Source organism: Erythrolamprus reginae, chromosome 2 (assembly GCF_031021105.1).
Source record: "Erythrolamprus reginae isolate rEryReg1 chromosome 2, rEryReg1.hap1, whole genome shotgun sequence".
Taxonomy (NCBI): Eukaryota; Metazoa; Chordata; class Lepidosauria; order Squamata; family Dipsadidae; genus Erythrolamprus; species Erythrolamprus reginae.
The window spans coordinates 3,150,299-3,171,070 of NC_091951.1; the positions used below are offsets into that span (position 1 = coordinate 3,150,299).

At 49.0% G+C, this 20,772-nt stretch overlaps 2 pseudogenes; one reads left to right on the plus strand and one right to left on the minus strand.

Annotated features, from left to right (window-relative positions):
- Positions 1-18,912, plus strand: part of LOC139162937 (H-2 class II histocompatibility antigen, E-S beta chain-like) — a 644,095-nt pseudogene extending 625,183 nt beyond the window's left edge.
- LOC139163176 (H-2 class II histocompatibility antigen, E-S beta chain-like) lies at positions 6,029-13,962 on the minus strand (annotated as a pseudogene).
- Positions 18,913-20,772: the final 1,860 nt, after the last annotated feature.

Sequence of the window (20,772 nt, forward strand, 5' to 3'; positions counted from 1 at the left end):
AGATGGACAACTAAAGCTGGCAAAGACCCATCTGGGGGGGTTTTTTAGGCCCTTTCGCACAAGGCCTTTTGAACATGTTTGCTTGAAAATAAATAAATGAATGAATGAATATAGGAATGTGCAGATGTGGGCACATGTAAAACTACATTATCCAGAGTGCCATTTCACTACATTTCCCCTAATGCACTATCTTTAAGAAACATGTCTCAATTCAATCTGACGATTTCTGCCTGTGGTGACTCTTTGGGGTCCGAGGATGGCCACAGATTGGGGAGAAGGGAGGCCTTTCCCCCCTCCTGCCTTCGTCCCTCCCCCTCCCTCTGGGAAGCGTCTTGAAGGGCTTTGGGCCTTTTGTGGCCCCTGTGATGAAAAGGCCTTTCCGTCTAGAGGCGCCTTGGGGGCATCAATACAGGTGGACCTCAACTGATGATGGTTCCTTTGGAGACTGTTTGTAGAAAGAAGAGACTCAGGACCATTGTCCACCTTTATGACCCTTGCAGCATCCCCAGGGTCGCGTGGTTGACATTCCGATGCTTTGTGGCTAACTCACACTTGTGATGGTCACAGTGTCTGGGACTCACATTGTTGTGTTTGGGCCTGGGCCGGCTGCTGCTCCAACGTATGTGAGAGATGCGTCACAGAGCGATTGTGAAAGCACGGCTGACAGCCCGGAAAACTTGGCCGACAGCCCAGAGGATTTGGCAGATAGCTCAGAAGAGTTGGCAGACAGCCCAGAGGAGCTGGCAGACAGCCCAGGGGACTTGGCAGGCAGCCCGTCGGATAGCCTCTCTTCTCTGGATTCGAATGCCGAACAGATAATCAATATTCGTAGCCGTAGAGCAATGCAACGTAGGGCTCAATTATGGGATTATCCAAGGTGATTATGGTGTCACCTGTGTTTGGGTGTGGTCCTCAGAATGAGGGCTGGGTATGGTCCCCATAATGAGGGCTACAGTTACAAAAGGGAACAGAGGCATAGGCAAACCGTGGACTTTTATCTGTGTGGTTTGGATGGCTTTGCTGTTCCCTGCTTTGAGATCTTTGCTCTGTGGTTTTGGATTCAACCCAGCATTTTTAGGCAAGTGGGCGTTGGAAAACCTGTCAATCACGGCTTCTATCGTGCCTCGTGACTTCGGAGAACTCCTGGAACTTTCCTGCTACGTGAACTTTGTATTTGGTTGCTTTTTCACTTCACATGCACTTTGTATCTATCTGAACTTTCGCTTAGCACTGTGGTTTACTCCTGAAGAATAAAGACATTTTGTTTAGTTTTTCCTTTTGTGTTTAATACAATTGTGCTGTTTATCACTGCCCGTGTGTGTCTGACCTTCTTTCCTGGACTCTTAATTACCGCCTGAGCCCTATCAGGCAGAACACACAGGATCCCCTTTTGGGACCTCCTGACAAGCAGAGTCAATGGGGAAGCCAGGTTCACTTCACGTCCCGTGTGAGTCACTCCACAACCGTAGTGATTCACTCAACAACTGTGGCAGGATAGGTCGTACAGTGGGGCAAAATTTACTTAACAACGGTCTCGCTTAGCAATAGATAATTTGGGCTCCACTGTGGTTGCAAGTCAAGGACCACCTTCATGGTGGACATAGAAAGTCTGCAGAGATGTTTTTGAGATGCCAGTTCAAAAAAATCAAACCAGAATAAATCACTTTTTCCACGACCTTAAATACAACAAGCAAGCTATTCAATTCAACTCAAAATCTATTTGAAATCTTTTAGGTGGAAAAATAACCATCAGAAAGTAGACGAATGTGGCTGTGTAAACATTTCCTGATCTGTCGGTTTCCCTGAGCATTTCTAATCTACCTGATCAATGGTTGCACCTTTTTTTCCTGTAAGGAGAAGCTTCTGATCGTCCGCGCAGAAATAGCAAAATTGGATTTTTATATGCACAACTACACACAAAGACATGAAATTATATTTAATATTATTGAATGTAAGTGTTTCAAGTAAAAAAGCCCAAGGTGTCTAATTACTCAATGTTCTCTGCAATTGATAGGAAAACAACAGTCTACGGAGAGGTGCGGCATACAAATGTAATAAATAATAATAATAATAATAACAACAACAGAAAAATCTCCAACTCATTGCACAAAAGGAAGAGCTCTGCAAAAATTTGGAACAAAGCCTTAGAACTTTTAGAATACAACCCTGCCTTTTCTTCCAGAATTTCATATTCAATTCTCAATAGTCCCCCCCCCCCGAAAACCCCGAAATATTATATAATGGTCATGGTTTGACATCACATGAGTTTTTATTGATTAGCTCTTGGGCCATATCAAAGTGCAACATTCCAGAAATTACAGCGATACCTCTTCTTACAAACGCCTCTTCATACAAACTTTTCGAGATATGAACCCCGTGTTTAAGATTTGTTTGCTTCTCCTTAAGAACCATTTTCACCTTACGAACCCAAGCTTGGGTGCGTGGGCTCTCTTACTGCGTGTGTGCTCTCTTAATGCACATGCGCTCTCTTACTGCCGCAAGGATTTCCCCTGCCTTGTGACTGCCACCGCCGGGATTTCCCATTTGCTTGCCTCCCCCGCCGGGATTCCCCGCCTCCTTTTGCTTGCACCGGCAGTCCCGAGGCGGGGAATCCCAGCTATAGCAAGGACCTGCGCTTCGGCCTCAGACAAGGCTTCCTGGCTCTCACTGGTGCTGGCGGTTGCTGCTGAAATGGAGGCCAAAAATGTTTTCCTTCATTCAGCGGCATCTCGGCTGCTCCCTCCAGTCCAGACCCTGCTGTATCTCGGGCAGGCAGTGGCAGCTGGTGCGGCTCAGTGGAAAGTAAATGCCGATGCCATCTGGAACGGGATGTCTTTGGGAGGGGGGACGCTTGAGGGGGGATGCTTGAGACTGTCTCTGAGAGATGCCGCCAGGAAGAAGGAAGAGGTGTCGGTCCCAAATCCTCGTGTGTGCTGCAGTTGGACAGCTCTGCCCGGCCGGGATACTGCTCCTCCCCCTGGAGCTCTTAACATGGCAGGAGAGCAAGTGAGCGAGCAAGAGAGATGAGCCGCGGGGTCCTTGTAGTGGGCAGGAAAGAAAGCGTGCGAGAGAAACGAGCCTTCTCTGGTTGTTGTTGGGAGATTGGGCAGGAGGAGCAGTAGCCTGGCCAGGCAGAGTTGCCCCGCTGCAGCCGCACGAGAATTTGGGACCGGAGAAGGCTAGTTTCTCTCTCGCGCTCACTCTCTTGCTCGCTACAATGACACCGCGGCTCGTCTCTCTCGCTCGCTCAGTTGCTCTCCTGACGGCTGCAAAGACAGGGGGCATAGCATCAGGACTTTCTCCCCGCAGTGTCCTTGTAGCGGGCAGGAGAGTGAGCAAGAGGGAGAAATGAACCTTCTTCGGATGCCTGAAAGAAGAGGAGTTGGTCCCGAATTCTCGTGTGTGGGGCAGCGGGGCAATTCTGCCCAGCCAGGCTACTGCTCCTCCCGCCAGAGCTCCCACTGCCCACTGAAGAAGGCTCAATTCTCTCTAGTGAGGTTGGGGGTGGGAGGAGAGAAGGAGATGGGGGGGAAGAAAGAGGAAAGGAGGGAGGGAAGAGAAAATACAGGGTAGGGAGGAGTGGAGGGATTCAGACGGTTTATTTATTTGTTTTTCTTTATTTGTTTTGTCAAGTACGTATTGGTGGTATAAAAAGATATGACAATATTTATATACATGATACCAGTAAGAGAGAAACATTAGGACAGGGGACGGAAGGCACTCTGGTGCACTTATGCACACCCCTTACTGTCCTGAGGAATCGGGAGAGGTCAACAGTGGATAGTCTAAAGTTTTGGGGGCTAGTTGATGATAGGTCAGGTAGTGAGTTCCTGTCATCAACTACTTGGTTACTAAAGTCGTATTTCCTGCAGTCAATTTTGGAGCGGTTTACTTTCACTTTGTATCTATAGTGTGCTCGTGTGTTGTTGTGGTTGAAGATGAAGTAGTTTTTGGCAGGAAGGACGTTGTAGCAAATGATTTTATGGGCTATGCTTAGGCTACTGAACTGAAGGTCCTGGGATCCCCTTTTGCAGCCTTCCCACAAGCAGAGTCAACAGGGGAACCAGATCCACTCCACGACCTTGATAGAAACAGAACGGTGGTGAGAAAGGTCATAAAGTGGGGCAGAATTCACGTTACAAATATCTCCCCTCACAAAAGAAATGCTGGGTTCAGTTGTGGTCGTAAGTTGAGGACTCCCACTAACTGCTTTTTTCATGCCCTGTCCCAGTGTCTGATCTTTGTCTCCTCCCAGCTCTGAACTCAGCCTAAAGGATCCTCTGATTTCCCAGTTCAGGGACTCCCCTCCTCCGCCCCATGGCTGTGTCTCCAGGTGGGGCAGCCCCTTCATCCTGTGACTCTCTATGCCATTTGAAAGAGTCCCCAAAAGGGAGGGGGACATTGGCTGAGAAAATGGGGCAGGGCCCTCCAGTTGTGAGGAAGAGAAATGGCTCAAATGGCTGGGTGAACGTAGGTGGGGGTCTCGGGTGCCCCCAATGGCTCCACACAATTGCTGAGGGAGGACCGTCCCTGCTGGCCTTCTGCTCCTCAAAGGGGGCTTGAGGGGAAGCAGAGCAAGGGGGTCCAGCCCCTCCCCTGCCCTGGATCTGCCCCCCCTCCTCCCACATCAGTTCTGGCTTTGGACCCGAAGTAGCCGGGATGGTTGATCCAGAGGCAGCAGAGGGAGGGGCCTCCTGTGGGGGCAGGGAAGAGGAGGAAGAGGAGGAAGAAACGAAGGATTCCAGGGTTTTCCTACATCTGAAGTTTACTCTTTCACAGCAAAGGGAAGGGAACGGAAGGGATTCGTAGGAAGAATGATGGAGATGAAGCTGCTGTGGGTTCAAAGCCAGGAGACATGAAAGGGCTTGATTGACAGGTCTGCCCAGCATCCCTGGGGACAGTCTACATGGTCTCCACCCCTCCCTCACAGGAAAGAAAGTTGGGGGGGGTGCTTCCTCAGCAAGAGAAGGTCCACGCTGCCATTCTCCTCCTCCCCCCAACTTGCCACCTTCTGCCTCCATTTTTCAGAGTTTGCAAACAGGACAAAGAATCATCAGCGACCAAAGAAATAAAAAAAAAATCCTTTTGCTTCCGAGAGCAGGATTAATTCACGAGTGCTGCAGAAAAAGAGAAGGGGAAGAAAATCAGAATATAAGGAGAAACTTTTACTGCAAATAACATATTTTTCTTCCCTTTCAGCCCCCACAGGCAGAGAAAGACAGAGACAGAATCCGCCCATTCCAGGGAGCAAAAGGCTGCGATTCTTCATGTGAACAAGGAATATGGGGCTAAGATGGGGGTGGCAGCAAAGGGGGGAGCCTGGGGTCACATGGCCAGAAATTGTGTGAATTGTCACAAGGAGAAGTGGGTGTGGCAGAAAGAACAGTTTGTCAAGGTTCCAACTAACGAACCCAAACGGGTCTGCATGGGGTGCCAAGCCGAGTCTTCGGAGAGGGGCGCATAGAAATCCAAATAATAAATAAATAAATAAATAAATAAATAAATAAAGAAGGATCATCTGGGACCGAGGGGGAAGGGAGGGTGCAGTTCATGGGGAAGTTTTGGAGGGGGTCCATTCAGTCAAGAAGGGGCATCTCAAAGGCTTAGCTCCACCTTCCATCTGAGGACGGACGGAGCTGTAGAACGAGCAAACTCAATGATAGAACAATACCTGAGAAGATGCTATGTTAATTATCAGCAATTCAGCTGGGCAGATCTCCTGCCATTGGCTGAAGTGGCCTCCAATCCCACAGTGAAGAGTAGTGTGGGAATCGCCCCTTTTAAAACAGCCACAGGGCTGGAATTTGTCCCCATGCCTCAATATCCTCAGAAACGTCCCCCCACCAGTGAGCCTAACAGTATGGGCGGCTTGCTTCCAAAATGCTGGGGTGCTCCTTCCCCGAGGGAGGAATGGGAGGGAATGGCCCCCCTCTGTCCCTTCCCTTTTGCATTTTCCCAAAACATGGAAAAATTATGGGTAAGATTTTAAGCATGTGTCTGTGTTATTGTTTTTGATTGCAATACTTTTTCAGGTCTCTGTAAGGAAAAGCTGCCCAAACTCCCAAAATTTTGCTGTATCCACAGCAAAGAGATATTGTTCAGGCATGTTTTCTTTAAAGAAAGGAACAATTGAGAAATTAATCAAAAATATTGATAATTTATAGGAGGGGCTGAAATGAGGGAGGAAGAGGAGAAACTCACCTGCAGGTGGTTGGATGGGAATTGCTGGAAGGAGAATGTTGTATCCTGTAATGGCTACCTTGTATCTCTGTAAATAGTTTGTTCCTTGTTAAAGCGCTGTCTGAGCTAGAATCAGGAAGTCGCTCCTGATTGGCTCAGACGCGGCTGCTCTTGCTTTGGCGGGAACCGCAAATGTATAAAAGGAGCGGTTTCTCCCAGGAAGAGCAGACGGTACTAGCTGAAAGTCACTTACCTTTTCTGAGCTGAAATAAAGGTACCGTTCTCACCTAACCCTGTCTCTGGGTCTACTTCACTGGCGACGACGGACGAAAGAAACCACGCGTGCAACATGAACAACCTCCAAATCGGCCGGGCTCCTGAGTTCTTCGATCCCGAGAAGACTTCCTGGGACGACTACTTAGCCAACTTCGAGATCTTCCTCGAGGCAGCAGGAATACGGGACGCCGACGCCGATCGGAGACGGGCCATCTTCCTAAACTACTGCGGTCCAGAAATCCGCGCCCTCGCCCAGACTCTCACCGACCCGCTGCCAGCAAGATCCGTCGCTTGGGACGTCCTGCAAGCCAAGCTCGCGAGCCATTTCAAGCCAACAAAACCAGCCATGGTTTTCCGGCACCAGTTCTCCAGAATGGCTCAGCGCGAAGCGGAATCAATCAACCAATTTGCAACGCGACTTCGAACAGTACTTGCGAAATGCAAGTTTGACAACCCGGAAGCTCGCCTCACCGATGCCTTAGTTTTCGGCATGAGAAACGCCTCGGTCAGGAACAAACTCCTCACCGAAGACGAACCGACCCTACAAACAGTGATTAAGCTAGCACAAACCGCAGAGGTCGCCGATGCCGCTGCTAAAGAGCTGAAGGAACACGAAAGACAAGAAGTCATCGCAAAGATAGACTCCACGTTTTCCCGCGCCGAGGACCCAGACGACCTCAGCCCACCAGCTCGCAACGAGGACAGCTGTTTCCTGCTGCAAGACCAGCCGAGACAACACAGATTTCCTCACCCCGCCGCCCCCTGCGCCGGCTGCCGAGGAAACCATCAGCGCCAACGATGCCCCTTCCGGGACGCCATCTGCCGCCGCTGCAACCGACGCGGCCACATTGCCGAAGCCTGCAGAGCAGCTGCACCGGAGGAAACCTTCTCCACTCCGCGCCATCAACGACCCCAGAATCAAACACCTCAACCGCGAGAAATCCGACCTTTCCGTTTTTCGGGCCGAAAGAACTACTCAGCCGCTAACCGCGACTACTCAAGAGGTAACACTAAATTTTCCGTGAATAACACGGCAACAAAAATGGGGGCAAGATTGTAATTTCATTACTACTAAACAACAAGCCATGTTCTATGGAGCTTGACACGGGGTCTAAATACACCATTATGCCATGGGAAAAGCTTAAATTGTACATGCCTAGCCTATCTAAATCTGAGCTATTGCAAACCTCATTGGTAATTAGAGATTTTCAAGGGGGGATAATCTCTGTTCTGGGCAAAGTGAATGTACCTATCGTGTTTAAGAATGTTAAATGTACCCTGCCTATGATTGTTGTTACAGGGGCTAAGCACTCTCTCCTGGGGTTGGCTTGGATGGAACCTTTGGGAATTGAAATTTCTGGTATTTGTACTGTTAACTCTGATAGCATGCCTAACTTTTTACAGGAGTTCCCTGAAGTGTTTAGCCCCACCTTGGGATCGTATAAAGGGCCCCCTATCTCGTTTTCTATTGACCCCAAGGTCCCGCCTGTCCGGCTCAAACCTCGCAGGGTACCCCTTCCGCTCCTCCCCAAACTTGACCTGCAGCTGGATAAGCTCATAAGCCAAGGCATTTTAGTTCCTGTGGAGCAGGGACCATGGGAAACACCCATAGTCACGCCTCTAAAACCAGATGGCTCCTTAAGGGTTTGCGCTGACTATAAATCCACGCTAAATAAAGCCCTCCAACATCACCCTTACCCCATTCCGGTGGTACAACAACTCCTGCACTCCCTGGGGGAAGGGAAAAGGTTTGCAAAGATCGATCTCGCGCAAGCTTATCAACAGTTACCTGTCGATGAACCGACAGCAAACGCGCAAACAATTGTGACCCACAGGGGTGCCTTTAAATGTACCAGATTACAGTTTGGAGTAAGCATAGCCCCAGGGATATTTCAAAGCATAATGGAACGTTTGTTATCTGGGATAAAGGGGGCCATTCCCTATTTTGATGACATCTTAATTGCAGGGGAAAACCAAAAACAGCTCAACAAAAGAATAAGGGAAGTACTTCAGAGACTTCAGGACAAAGGGTTAAGAATTAAGCCTGATAAATGCGTCTGGGGAACCAACAGTGTAGAATTCCTAGGTTATAAAATCGATAAGGAAGGTATCTACCCCACGACTGAGAAACTGAGAGCCATTAGAGAAGCCCCAGAGCCACAAAATAAGACGGAATTGCAAGCTTTTTTAGGCCTTCTTAACTTTTACTCCGTCTTTTTAAAACAGAAGGCAACAGCAGCAGAGCCTCTACACCGCTTACTCCAGAAAGAAACCCCTTGGACTTGGGGGAGAACTGAACACGAAGCCTTTGTACAAATAAAACAATTATTAACTTCTAAAAGTGTGGTAGTCCAGTATAGTACTTCACTACCCATCAGGCTGACGTGCGACGCTTCCCCTTACGGCGTGGGAGGAGTCTTGGCTCACGTTTTGCCTAATAATACAGAGGCCCCAATTGCTTTCTTTTCCAGAACGATGACCAATACTGAAAGAAATTATAGCCAACTAGATAAGGAGGCTCTAGCTTTAGTGGCAGGGGTGAAGAAGTTTCATAATTACCTTTTTGGGAGAAGTTTTGAATTGGTTACTGACCACAAGCCCTTACTAGGTCTCTTAGCCCCCAACAAGCCTACTCCTCCATTTATGTCCCCAAGACTAATCAGATGGGCCCTTTTCCTCTCAGGATACCAGTACGAACTCATCCATAAAGGGGGTAAAACCATCAACCACGCAGATGGTCTCAGTAGGTGCCCCATGGCAGAGTTAGTGGAGGACCCTGCCCCATCTGCTGATGTCTTAATGATAGAACTCGAGGACAACCCACTAACTACTGCAAAGGAGGTGGCTGCACACACGCAGCAAGATCCAATCCTAAAACAGGTGGTAAACTATGTACTTAAGGGATGGCAAAATGACTCTGTGAAACCTGAATTGTGTGACTTCAAAACCAAAAGACTAGAATTGTCATATGTAAAAGGTTGTCTGTTGTGGGGGGATAGAGTGATCATTCCTAAAAGCCTAAGGGTAAAAGTACTCGAAATGTTACATGTGGGCCATCCTGGGATTGTCAGGATGAAGGGCCTAGCTAGAGGGCACTTATGGTGGCCAGGTTTGGATGCTGATATTGAAAACTGGGTAGCCAAATGTGATCCATGCCAAGAATCACAGCCTAACCCCCCCAAAACAACTCCAGCAGAGTGGGAGCAACCTGCGGGGCCATGGTCCAGGGTCCATATTGATTTTGCAGGGCCAGTGGGGTCACAATACTTCTTAATAGTAGTTGATGCATTTTCCAAATGGGTGGAAATCATAGCAATGAACAACATAACCACAAGTGCCACCATCAAGGTGCTGCGCAGGCTGTTTGCTACCCATGGTTGCCCTGATATCCTAGTGTCTGACAATGGGCCACAATTAACGGCCAGGCAGTTTGAATTGTTCTTAGATAATCTCGGAGTCAGACACGCACTACATTCGCGTGGCAAAGGAAGCATTGCGCAGGTCAGGCCCTGGAGATGTACAACAAAATTTGGACCAGTTTTTGCTAACCCAGCACATTACCCCAAACACTCACATGCACGTAAGCCCTGCTGAGTTACTAATGGGAAGGAAACTAAGGTCCCCACTAGATAGGTTACACCCAAGGTTTTGTACAAATAACCCAATGTATGTAAACCCTGAAAGACAAATGTATTTGGGTCAAAATGTGTTTGTGAAAAATTTTGATGGAGGTGTAAACTGGATGAAGGGAATTATTGTTAAACAAACTGCTCCTAAAACATATATTGTAAAACTGGAGGATGGTCGAATGTGGAAGCGGCACATTGACCACGTACGAAAACTCATGGAAAACTCCCTGGAGCAAACCGCTGACACAGACTCTCCCATTTCAACAGACTTTAACACGCAACCCGATTTTATAGACATTCAAATGGACTTATCGGGTCAGAGAGAATCCTCCAGCGACGCCGAACCATCTTCCTCCTCCGAAGTCAGCGTTGTGTCTGCCAGGCCGAATCAGCAGGCCAGAGCCCAAAACAGGCCCCAGCCGCGCCGGGGGAGCAACAGCGAGCCGACCTCCACCGTCGGTAGCGAGGACACAACTGAACTGCGCAGGTCGGAGTGAGCCTCTCGAAGACCCAGCAGATTGGAGGACTTCGTCACATGGCTTTCGTGATGGATGTATCCAAACTAAGGAGGGAGGGGTGTTGTATCCTGTAATGGCTACCTTGTATCTCTGTAAATAGTTTGTTCCTTGTTAAAGCGCTGTCTGAGCTAGAATCAGGAAGTCGCTCCTGATTGGCTGAGACGCGGCTGCTCTTGCTTTGGCGGGAACCGCAAATGTATAAAAGGAACGGTTTCTCCCAGGTAGAGCAGACGGTACTAGCTGAAAGTCACTTACCTTTTCTGAGCTGAAATAAAGGTACCATTCTCACCTAACCCTGTCTCTGGGTCTACTTCAGAGAAAAAAAGCCAATCAGGATCCTTCATGGGCTGGAGGACTTAGAGCGACTCCTTCCCCTCCAATAACCCATAATAGGTTGCACAATCTCCCCATAATAGCCCCTCCAAGAACAGAGGTTCCCTAAAATATTTCTCAATGGGACCCTCTTGGCCACCCGCTAAGCTTGATGAGAGGCCTCCCCTAGATGGTCCCCTCCCCACAATGCTTCCTCCAGCCCCCCAGACTCACCTTTCTTGGCCTTCAGGTAGGAGAAGAGCCCCACAGCCAGGAAGGCCACTCCTATCACAGCCCCCATAATCCCCGTCCAGATTTTGGCCCTGGCAGAGCAGGAGGAACGGGGCTCTGGGGAAGGAGAAGGAGCCTCACCTGAGCAGGAGGATTGGGCCCACCTTCCCCCAGGAGGGTCCATTCTGGCTCCCCCCCCCACCACAGAGAGGGTCTCTTCCCCTTCTCAGGGCAGGACAGATTCCAGGAGGGGTGGGAGCGGAGGGACTTACCCCACTGGATGGTGATGGGGGCCTCCAGGCTGGCGTGCTCCACCTTGCAAGTGTAGATGTCCCCCCGCTGGGGCTGGGTCTCCAGCATCACTTGGAGCTGGTAGGTCCAGTCTCCGTTCTGGAGCTCCTCCCCAAAGGCCACGCCCTCCTTCTCCGGCTGGCCGTTCTTCAGCCACTGGACCTCGATCTTCACGGGATAAAAGCCCGTCATTGTGCAGAGGAGGATGGTGTTGGGGGAAGTTGGGTCCATCTTGGTGGGGGAGATGGTGACGGTGGGCTTGGCTGGAGAGAGGGAGGAGAAGGAGGCACATGAGGGACACAGGAGGGCCCAGAACATAAGACCCAGTTGGTTGGTTCGGGCCAAGATTCCTTTTCACTCCTGAAAATATATTCTGTGTTTTGAGTCATCTTCCAAAGTAAATTGCAGCAAGAAATCAAAAGGGATCCTGAAAGAGGGCATACAAATCTAATTAAAATAAATAAATAAAATAAATTTTAAAAAGTTTAATTTTTTTGTGACTGGGATCAGTTGCAGTCTCCAAAAAAGAATTCCCGAAAGAGGCAAGTCTGACAGGGAGAAATGCTGGAAATGCCCAGAGGTGGAAGGGACCTTCTGCCAGATGTGGTGGACATGGAAAGAAATAACGCAGAAGACCGAAAGGACAGACGCAGCACGAGTCGGAGGATTCCTGGGATCTTGTTGAAAATGAAACCACCCTTTTAATTTCGGTGTATTACCCCAACATTTGTTCATTTGTTTTGTAACGATCCCATCGTTCCAACCTGGGATCTGGTCGGGTTGCAGACAAATAACAACATTTCAGGTGTGGGTTGTGGTGTTTTCCAGGCTGATCCCATTTGTATCTGGGGACCTTAAAGGCCTTTGTGGCATTGCTAAAAAAAAGAAGGCAGTGGCAGGGCCTTTCTTTAAAAAACGAGAAATGCAAATTGTGGATGAGAAAAAATGTCTTTGAACAAGAAAACGTAAGTATCAGATTTTAAATCAGTGGAAATTCAAATGCTGAAATTTGGTATTTTTACATTTTTGTTTTTATAGCCTATTCCACAAACCTCCTTATTTTCAAGACTGCGGTGTGAAGATTTTGAGGTTCCAATTTGGCCAGATGGGAGTTGCTGGAGATTTTAATTGTATGGGGAAAATATATTTTTTCTTTCTTTTTAAATATCTACTTTCTCCCTCCGCCCATCTAGGAATTCAATTTAATAGACAAATAAGAGACCTCTCAATTTAAAACAGCAGGAGTCCAAAGTACATTTTATGTTCCCCTATCATATTTTTATTTATTTATTGTTATTTATTTATTTTTGATTTATCAATTATTTATTATATTATTTATGTATTTATTAGATTTGTATGCCGCCCCTCTCTGCAGACTTGTTTATACTTTATTTATTGTAATTATTTAGTTTATTATTTATTCTATTCTTTATTTAGATTATTACTTTATAACTTATTTTACTTTTTAATTATTTTTTAATTCATTTATAATTTCAAATTAAATTAAGTTATTTTATTATTTTTTGTTTCAGTTTCCATTTAATCAGTTTTTATTCATTTATTTCTAGGTTTAATTTGCTTATTTAATTTTATGCATTGATTTATTCCACTTAGTTGCTTATTTATTGATTTAACAGATGTTGGAGTGGAAATGACTCGGAATGAAGAAGAAAAAGGCAGAGAAAGGAGACCACAAGTGGCTTCCGTGGATTCTCTTTGGAGATTCCTCTCAGAGGCCTGGACCCCCCTTGGGAAGGGAAGGGGGGCGGGGTCCCCTCCCCAAAATCTCTCCCCCCCCAGACTCACCTCTCCGGCCAATCACACAGTCCTCCCCCTTGTACACCCCGTAGTTGTGCCCGCAGAAGCGATCCACAGAGGTTTTCTTGTACTGCAGGAATGGCTTGTCTCTGTTCTACGCGTCCGCTTGCCACTTCCCGAACTCTGTGACGGCCTCGAACTCCCCGCGGTCACTGTCGAAGCGGAGAAACTCCTGCCGGTCATAGATGTGCCTATACAGGTATCTCACCCGCTGTGTCCCGTTGAAGAAGCGGCACTCGGACTTCTCCTGGACCAGGAAATGGGCTGCGAAGGGGGAGGAGGAAGAGGAAGAAGCCCGTCAGGAGGGACCCCAGGGCCCATCGTTCCCAGCCTCTGGTGGAGGAGGAGGGTCCCACGGAAGAAGGGGAGGGGAGGAGAGACTGGTGGGGAATGCCCCCTGGAGGAGGGAAAGGTAACCTTCTCAGCCCTAGAGAGGGAGGGAGACTTGTGGTGTGTGTGGGTCTGCAGAGGGGGGAGGGAAGAAAGGGGGAGGGGAGGAGAGAAAGAGGGGGAGGGGAGGAGGGAAAAGGCTGGATCGAAAGTGACCTGAAGGATGGGGGAGGGGCTGAGGGAAATTTCTAGGCTGGAGGGAAGCTCATCTCCACCCCTCCCCCACTCTCTCTTCCATGGGGGGGAGCGGGGGCACAAGGAGGACATCTAGACTGACTCTTCTGGAGTCTTCAAGCCCTTCAACCCCCAACTTCCATGGGTCACACCAACTTTTCTTCCCCCCCCCAAACCTTAGTTCACCTTTGAGGGATTCTCGGGGATCCCACCTCTTTCCCCTCCCCCAAAAGACCCCTGCAGCCCCTCCTAAGAGCCTCTCAAAGGGAGGGTCTCCAGCCCCCCTCCCCACTTTGGGAGTAGCCACTCAGAGCTCCCCAGATCCTCCCCCCTCCCCCCTCCCTTCCAAGTCCCCATAGAGCGGGGGGGGGGTTATGGGGGTTTATTTATTTATTTAATTTATTTATTATTTAGATTTGTATGCCGCCCCTCTCCGCGGACTCGGGGCGGCTCACAATAAGGCATAAACAAATCGTAACAAATCCAAATAAATTTAATATTTAAAAAAGTTTAAAAAGAACCCCAATATACTAACAAGCACACACACAAACATACCATACATAAATTGTACATGCCCGGGGGAGATGTTTTAGTTCCCCCATGCCTGACGGCAAAGGTGGGTTTTGAGGAGATTACTGCTGGGTGAGATCATCCGAGGGCATGGGGTGAGGTATCATCAGTACGCAGATGATACCCAGCTCCACATCTCCACCCCTTGTCCAGTCAACGAAGCAGTGGAAGTGATGTGCCGGTGTCTGGAGGCTGTTGGGGCCTGGATGGGTGTCAACAGACTCAGGCTCAACCCGGATAAGACGGAGTGGCTGTGGGTTTTGCCTCCCAAGGACAATTCCATCTGTCCGTCCATTATCCTGGGGGGGGAATTATTGACCCCCTCGGAGAGGGTCCGCAACTTGGGCGTCCTCCTCGATCCACAGCTCACATTAGAAAACCATCTTTCAGCTGTGGCAAGGGGGGCGTTTGCCCAGGTTCGCCTGGTGCACCAGTTGCAGCCCTATCTGGACCAGGACTCATTGCTCACAGTCACTCATGCCCTCATCACCTCAAGGTTCGACTACTGTAATGCTCTCTACATGGGGCTACCTTTGAAAAGTGTTCGGAAACTTCAGATCGTGTAGAATGCAGCTGCGAGAGCAGTCATGGGCTTACCTAGGTATGCCCATGTTCCACTAACACTCCGCAGTCTGCATTGGTTGCCGATCAACCTCCGGTCACAATTCAAAGTGTTGGTTATGACCTTTAAAGCCCTTCATGGCATTGGACCAGAATATCTCCGAGACCGCCTCCTGCCGCACGAATCCCAGCGACCGATTAGGTCCCACAGAGTGGGCCTTCTCCGGGTCCCGTCAACTAAACAATGTCGGTTGGCGGGCCCCAGGGGAAGAGCCTTCTCTGTGGCAGCACCGACTCTCTGGAACCAACTCCCCCCAGAGATTAGAACTGCCCCTACTCTTCCTGCCTTCTGTAATCTCCTCAAAACCCACCTTTGCCGTCAGGCATGGGGGAACTAAAACATCTCCCCCGGGCATGTACAATTTATGTATGGTATGTTTGTGTGTGTGCTTGTTAGTATATTGGGGTTCTTTTTAAACTTTTTTAAATATTAAATTTATTTGGATTTGTTACGATTTGTTTATGCCTTATTGTGAGCCGCCCCGAGTCCGCGGAGAGGGGCGGCATACAAATCTAAATAATAAATAAATTAAATAAATAAATAAACCCCCATAAACCCCCCCCCCCGCTCTATGGGGACTTGGAAGGGAGGGGGGAGGGGGGAGGATCTGGGGAGCTCTGAGTGGCTACTCCCAAAGTGGGGAGGGGGGCTGGAGACCCTCCCTTTGAGAGGCTCTTAGGAGGGGCTGCAGGGGGTCTTTTGGGGGAGGGGAAAGAGGTGGGATCCCCGAGAATCCGTCAAAGGTGAACTAAGGTTTGGGGGGGAAGAAAAGTTGGTGCGACCCATGGAACTTGGGGGTTGAAGGGCTGGAAGACTCCAGAAGAGTCAGTCTATATGTCCTCCTTGTGCCCCCACTCCCCCCCCCATTGGAAGAGAGAGAGAGGGAGGGGTGGAGATGAGCTTCCCTCCAGCCTAGAAATTTCCCTCAGCCCCTCCCCCATCCTTCAGGTCGCTTTCGATCCAGCATTTTCCCTCCTCCCCTCCCCCTCTTTCTCTCCTGCCCTCCCCCTTTCTTCCCTCCCCCCTCTGCAGACCCACACACACCACAAGTCTCCCTCCCTCTCTAGGACTGAGAAGCTTCCCTTTCCCTCCTCCAGGGGGCGTCCTCCACCAGTCTCTCCTCCCCTCCCCTTCTTCTGTGGGACCCTCCTCCTGTTCCACCAGCGGCTGGGAACGATGGGCCGTGGAGTCCCTCCTGACGGCCTCCCTCCTCCTCCTCCTCCTCCTCCTCCGCAGCCCATTTCCTGGTCCAGATGAAGCACGAGTGCCGCTTCCTGAACGGGACACAGCAGGTGAGATACCTGTACAGGTTCATCTACGACCGGCAGGAGATTGTCCGCTTCGACAGCGACCGCAGGGAGTTCGAGGCCGTCACGGAGTTGGGGAAGGTGACTGCGGACGCATGGAACAGAGACAAGCAGTACCTGCAATACAAGAAGGCCGCTGTGGATCGCTTCTGCCGGTACAGCTACGAGGCTCTCCAGAGGGGCCCTGTGGTTGGCCGGAGAGGTGAGTCGGGGGGGGGGGCAGAGAGATTTTGGGTGAAGGGATCCCGCCCCCCTTCCCTTTCCTTTCCAAGGGGGGTTCAGGCCTCTGAGAGGAATCTTCCAAGAGAATCCACGGAAGCCACTTGTGGTCTCCTTTCTCTGCCTTTTTCTTCTTCATTCCGAGTCATTTCCACTCCAACATCTTTTAAATCAATAAATAAGCAACCAAGTGAAATAAATAAATGTATAAAATTAAATAAGCAAATTAAACCTATAAATAAATAAATAAAAACTGATTAAATGGAAACTGAAACAAAAAATAATAAAATAACTTAAATTAATTTACTTTAAAATTATAAATGAAATAAAAAATAATAAAATTAAGTAAAATAAGTAATAAAATAGTAATCTAAATAAAGAATAGAATAAATAATAAACTAAATAATTACAATAAATAAAGTATAAACAAGTCTGCAGAGAGGGTGGCATACAAATCTAAGAAATAAATAAACAAATAATATAATACAATATAATAAATAATTGATAAATAAAAAATAAATAAAAAACAATAAATAAAAATATGATACTTTGGACTCCTGCTTTTTAAATCGAGAGATCTCTTATTTGTCTATTAAATTGAATTCCTGGATGGGCGGAGGGAGAAAGTAGGTACAGTATTTAAAAAGAAAGAAAAAATATATATTTTCCCCATACAATCAAAATCTCCAGCAACTCCCATCTGGCAAAATTGGAACCTCAAAATCTTCACACCGCAGTCTTGAAAATAAGGAGGTTTGTGGAACAGGCTATAAAAACAAAAATGTAAAAATGCCAAATTTCAGCTTTTGAATTTCCACTGATTTAAAATCTCATCCTTCCGTTTTCTTGTTCAAAGTCATTTTTTTCTCACCCAAAATTTGCATTTCTCGTTGTTTAAAGAAAGGCCCTGCCACTGCCTTCTTTTTTTAGCAATTCCACAAAGGCCTTTAAGGTCCCCGGATACACATAGGATCATCCTGGAAAACACAACAATCCACACCTGAAATGTTGTTATTTGTCTGCAACCCGACCAGATCCCAGGTTGGAACAATGGGATCGTTGACAAAACAAATGAACAAATGTTGGGGTAATGCACCAAAATTAAAAGTGTGGTTTCATTTTCAACAAGATCCCAGGAATCCTCCGACTCGTGCTGCATCTGTCCTTTCCGTCTTCTGCGTTATTTCTTTCCACATCCACCACATCTGGCAGAAGGTCCCTTCCACCTCTGGGCGTTTCCAGCATTTATCAAATCACAGAATACTATTTTCAGGAGTGAAAAGGGATCTTGGCCTGAACCAACCAACTGGGTCTTCTGTTCTGGGCCCTCCTGTGTCTCTCATGTGCCTCCTTCTCCTGGTGGGGGGAGGTTCCTGGGGGTGTTCAGGCATGGGGACAAATTTCCCCCCGTGGCTGTTTTAAAAGGGGCGAGTCCCACACTACTCTGCACTGTGGGATTGGAGGCCACTTCAGCCAATGGCAGGAGATCTGCCCAGCTGAACTGCTGATAATTAACATAGCATCTTCTCAGGTATTGTTCTGTCATTGAATTTGCTCGTTCTACAGCTCCATCCGTCCTCAGATGGAAGGTGGAGCTAAGCCCTTGAGATGCCCCTTCTTCACTGAATGGACCCCCTCCAAAACTTCCCCATGAACTGCACCCCCCCACCTCCCCAGTCCCAGATGATCCTTCTTGGCACCCCATGCAGACCCTTGACAGGCTGTTCCTCCTGACACCCCCCCCCTTCTCCTTGTGACAATTCACACAATTTCTGGCCATGTGACCCCAAGCTCCCCCCTTTGCTGCCACCCCCATCTTAGCCCCATTTTCCTGGTTCACATGAAGAATCGCAGCCTTTTGCTCCCTGGAATGGGCGGATTCTCTCTCTGTCTTTCTCTGCCTGTGGGGGCTGAAAGGGAAGAAAAATATGTTATTTACAGTAAAAGTTTCTCCTTATATTCTGATTTTCTTCCCCTTCTCTTTTCCTGCAGCACTCGTGAATTAATCCTGCTGTCAACCTTCGTTATAATTCTGCATCATTTCTACGCTTGGTTGCCAATAGTTACGGGGAGGGGTCTTGGGTAATGGGGGGGAGGATGCAGGAGGCCCTGTGAAGTGGAATAAGTTTCCTCTTCCTTGAAACCAGGTGACCTGAAGGAGACCGTTAGAAGTGACATTCCATAAATGTGACCTGGATTGAAGATGCCTCCACCTGATGGTCATGGACACTAGGGATTGGCCAATCTCCAGAGGGGGGGAGGGTCAAAAGGGGGTTTGATCTACGCAGGTATCGCACCTTTTTCTCCAGTCTTTGCTTTAACCTTGACTGCTTTCAGTCCTGGTTTATGATAAATTCACTTTTGAACCTTGAAAAGGACCCTGAGTTTTATTTGTCTTAAATTCTGACACCTGCTCTCCGATGCACAAGGATTTATTTTTATTTCTTTGGTCGCTGATGATTCTTTGTCCTGTTTGCAAACTCTGAAAAATGGAGGCAGAAGGTGGGAAGTTGGGGGGGGAGGAGAAGGGCAGCGTGGACCTTCTCTTGCTGAGAACAGACCCCTCCCCACTTTCTTTCCTGTGAGGGAGGGGTGGAGACCATGTAGACTGTCCCCAGGGATGCTGGGCAGACCTGTCAGTCAAGCCCCCTCATGTCTCCTGGCTTTGAACCCACAGCAGCTTCATCTCCATAATTCTTCCTACGAATCCCTTCCCTTCGCTTTGCTGTGAAAGAATAAACTTCAGATGTAGGAAAACCCTGGAATCCTTCGTTTCTTCCTCCTCTTCCTCCTGTTCCCTGCCCCCACAGGAGGCCCCTCCCTCCGCTGCCTCTGGATCAACCATCCCGGCTACTTCGGGTCCAAAGCCAGAACTGATGTGGGAGGAGGGGGAGCAGATCCAGGGAGGGGGAGGGGCTGGACCCCCTTGCTCTGCTCCCCCTCAAGCCCCCTTTGAGGAGCAGAATGCCAGCAGGGACGGTCCTCCCTCAGCAATTATGGGGAGCCATTGGGGGCACCCGAGACTCCCCCTACGTTCACCCTGCCATTTGAGCCATTTCTCTTCTTCCCAACTGGAGGGTCCTGCCCCATTTTGTCAGCCAATGCCCCCCTCCCCTTTTTGGGGACTCTTAGAGTCTCCTGCTTGATGGAATAAATGGCGAAAGCTCGAGCAAGGGGTTGGACTAGATGACCTTTAAGAAATCCACCGGAAGCCATTCCTGGTGCAGAAGAAGCTTGAGACAGAGGGGAAGACCAGCTCTGCAAGGCGGAGGGGCTCTATGGTGCCCTCTTGAGTCCTCCCCCTTCCTTCTCTCCAGCACCCCTAGATACCCCTGGACAGCCCCCCAACCGAGCCTGGCCCCCTCCAGAGCTGATCCAGACTGGTTCTGCAGGACTCCAGTGGCCTCGATCCCTGAGGCAGAATTTCCCCCTCCCCTCCCTCATTTGGGGTCTTGGGGTCCCCACAGGAAGAATCGGTCAGTGTGTGATTGTGGGAATTGTTGGAAACTCTGAGAAGATCTGGGCTCCGGTTGGCAATACCTCCTCTTGTAAGAGAGCCTGCAGGAACCTGCAGAAGGGACAACAACAAATGCACCAATGGGGGGGGGGGAGGTGGCCTCAGAGTGGACTTCCCTAAGAGAAAAAATAAAGGCCTGTGTTGATGGTAGATGATCCATTGTTCAGGGGAACGGAAAGAGCCGTTTCCAAAATGGACAATCAAACTAAGGTGGTTGGTTGTTTCCCAGGAGCAACCACCAAAGACGGGACTGAGGAGCTTAGAGAAATATTGAGGCCCACAGATTATTCTTCCTTCTCCGTCTTTCCTGTGGGGTGGGAGGATAAAGTCCCTGGAAACGATGCCAAGAGATTCGGAGCAGGGGGACCCAGTGGGAGCCACAGAGATGGGGGCACAGGGGGGTTTTCTCTTCCACTCTCCCAATAAAGGGAACCACCCAAGGAGGGAAGGCAGCACCTTGGAAGTGGAGCCTGATGGTTCTCTCGAGGGAAATTGGGAGCCACTTTTGTCACTGCCATTGAAACTTCAGTCACTAAATGAACTGCTGTAAGTCAAGGACTCCTTCCAGTGGGTCACGGGACAAAGAGGCTGCCCCACCTCGAGACTCAGCCATGGGGCGGAGGAGGAGAGTCCCTGAGCTGCCCTGATGAAGAATCCAGGCTTGTTGCCTGCTGGATCCTGGCCAGTTCCCCAGTTCCGCTTCGGAGGAGCCCAAGGC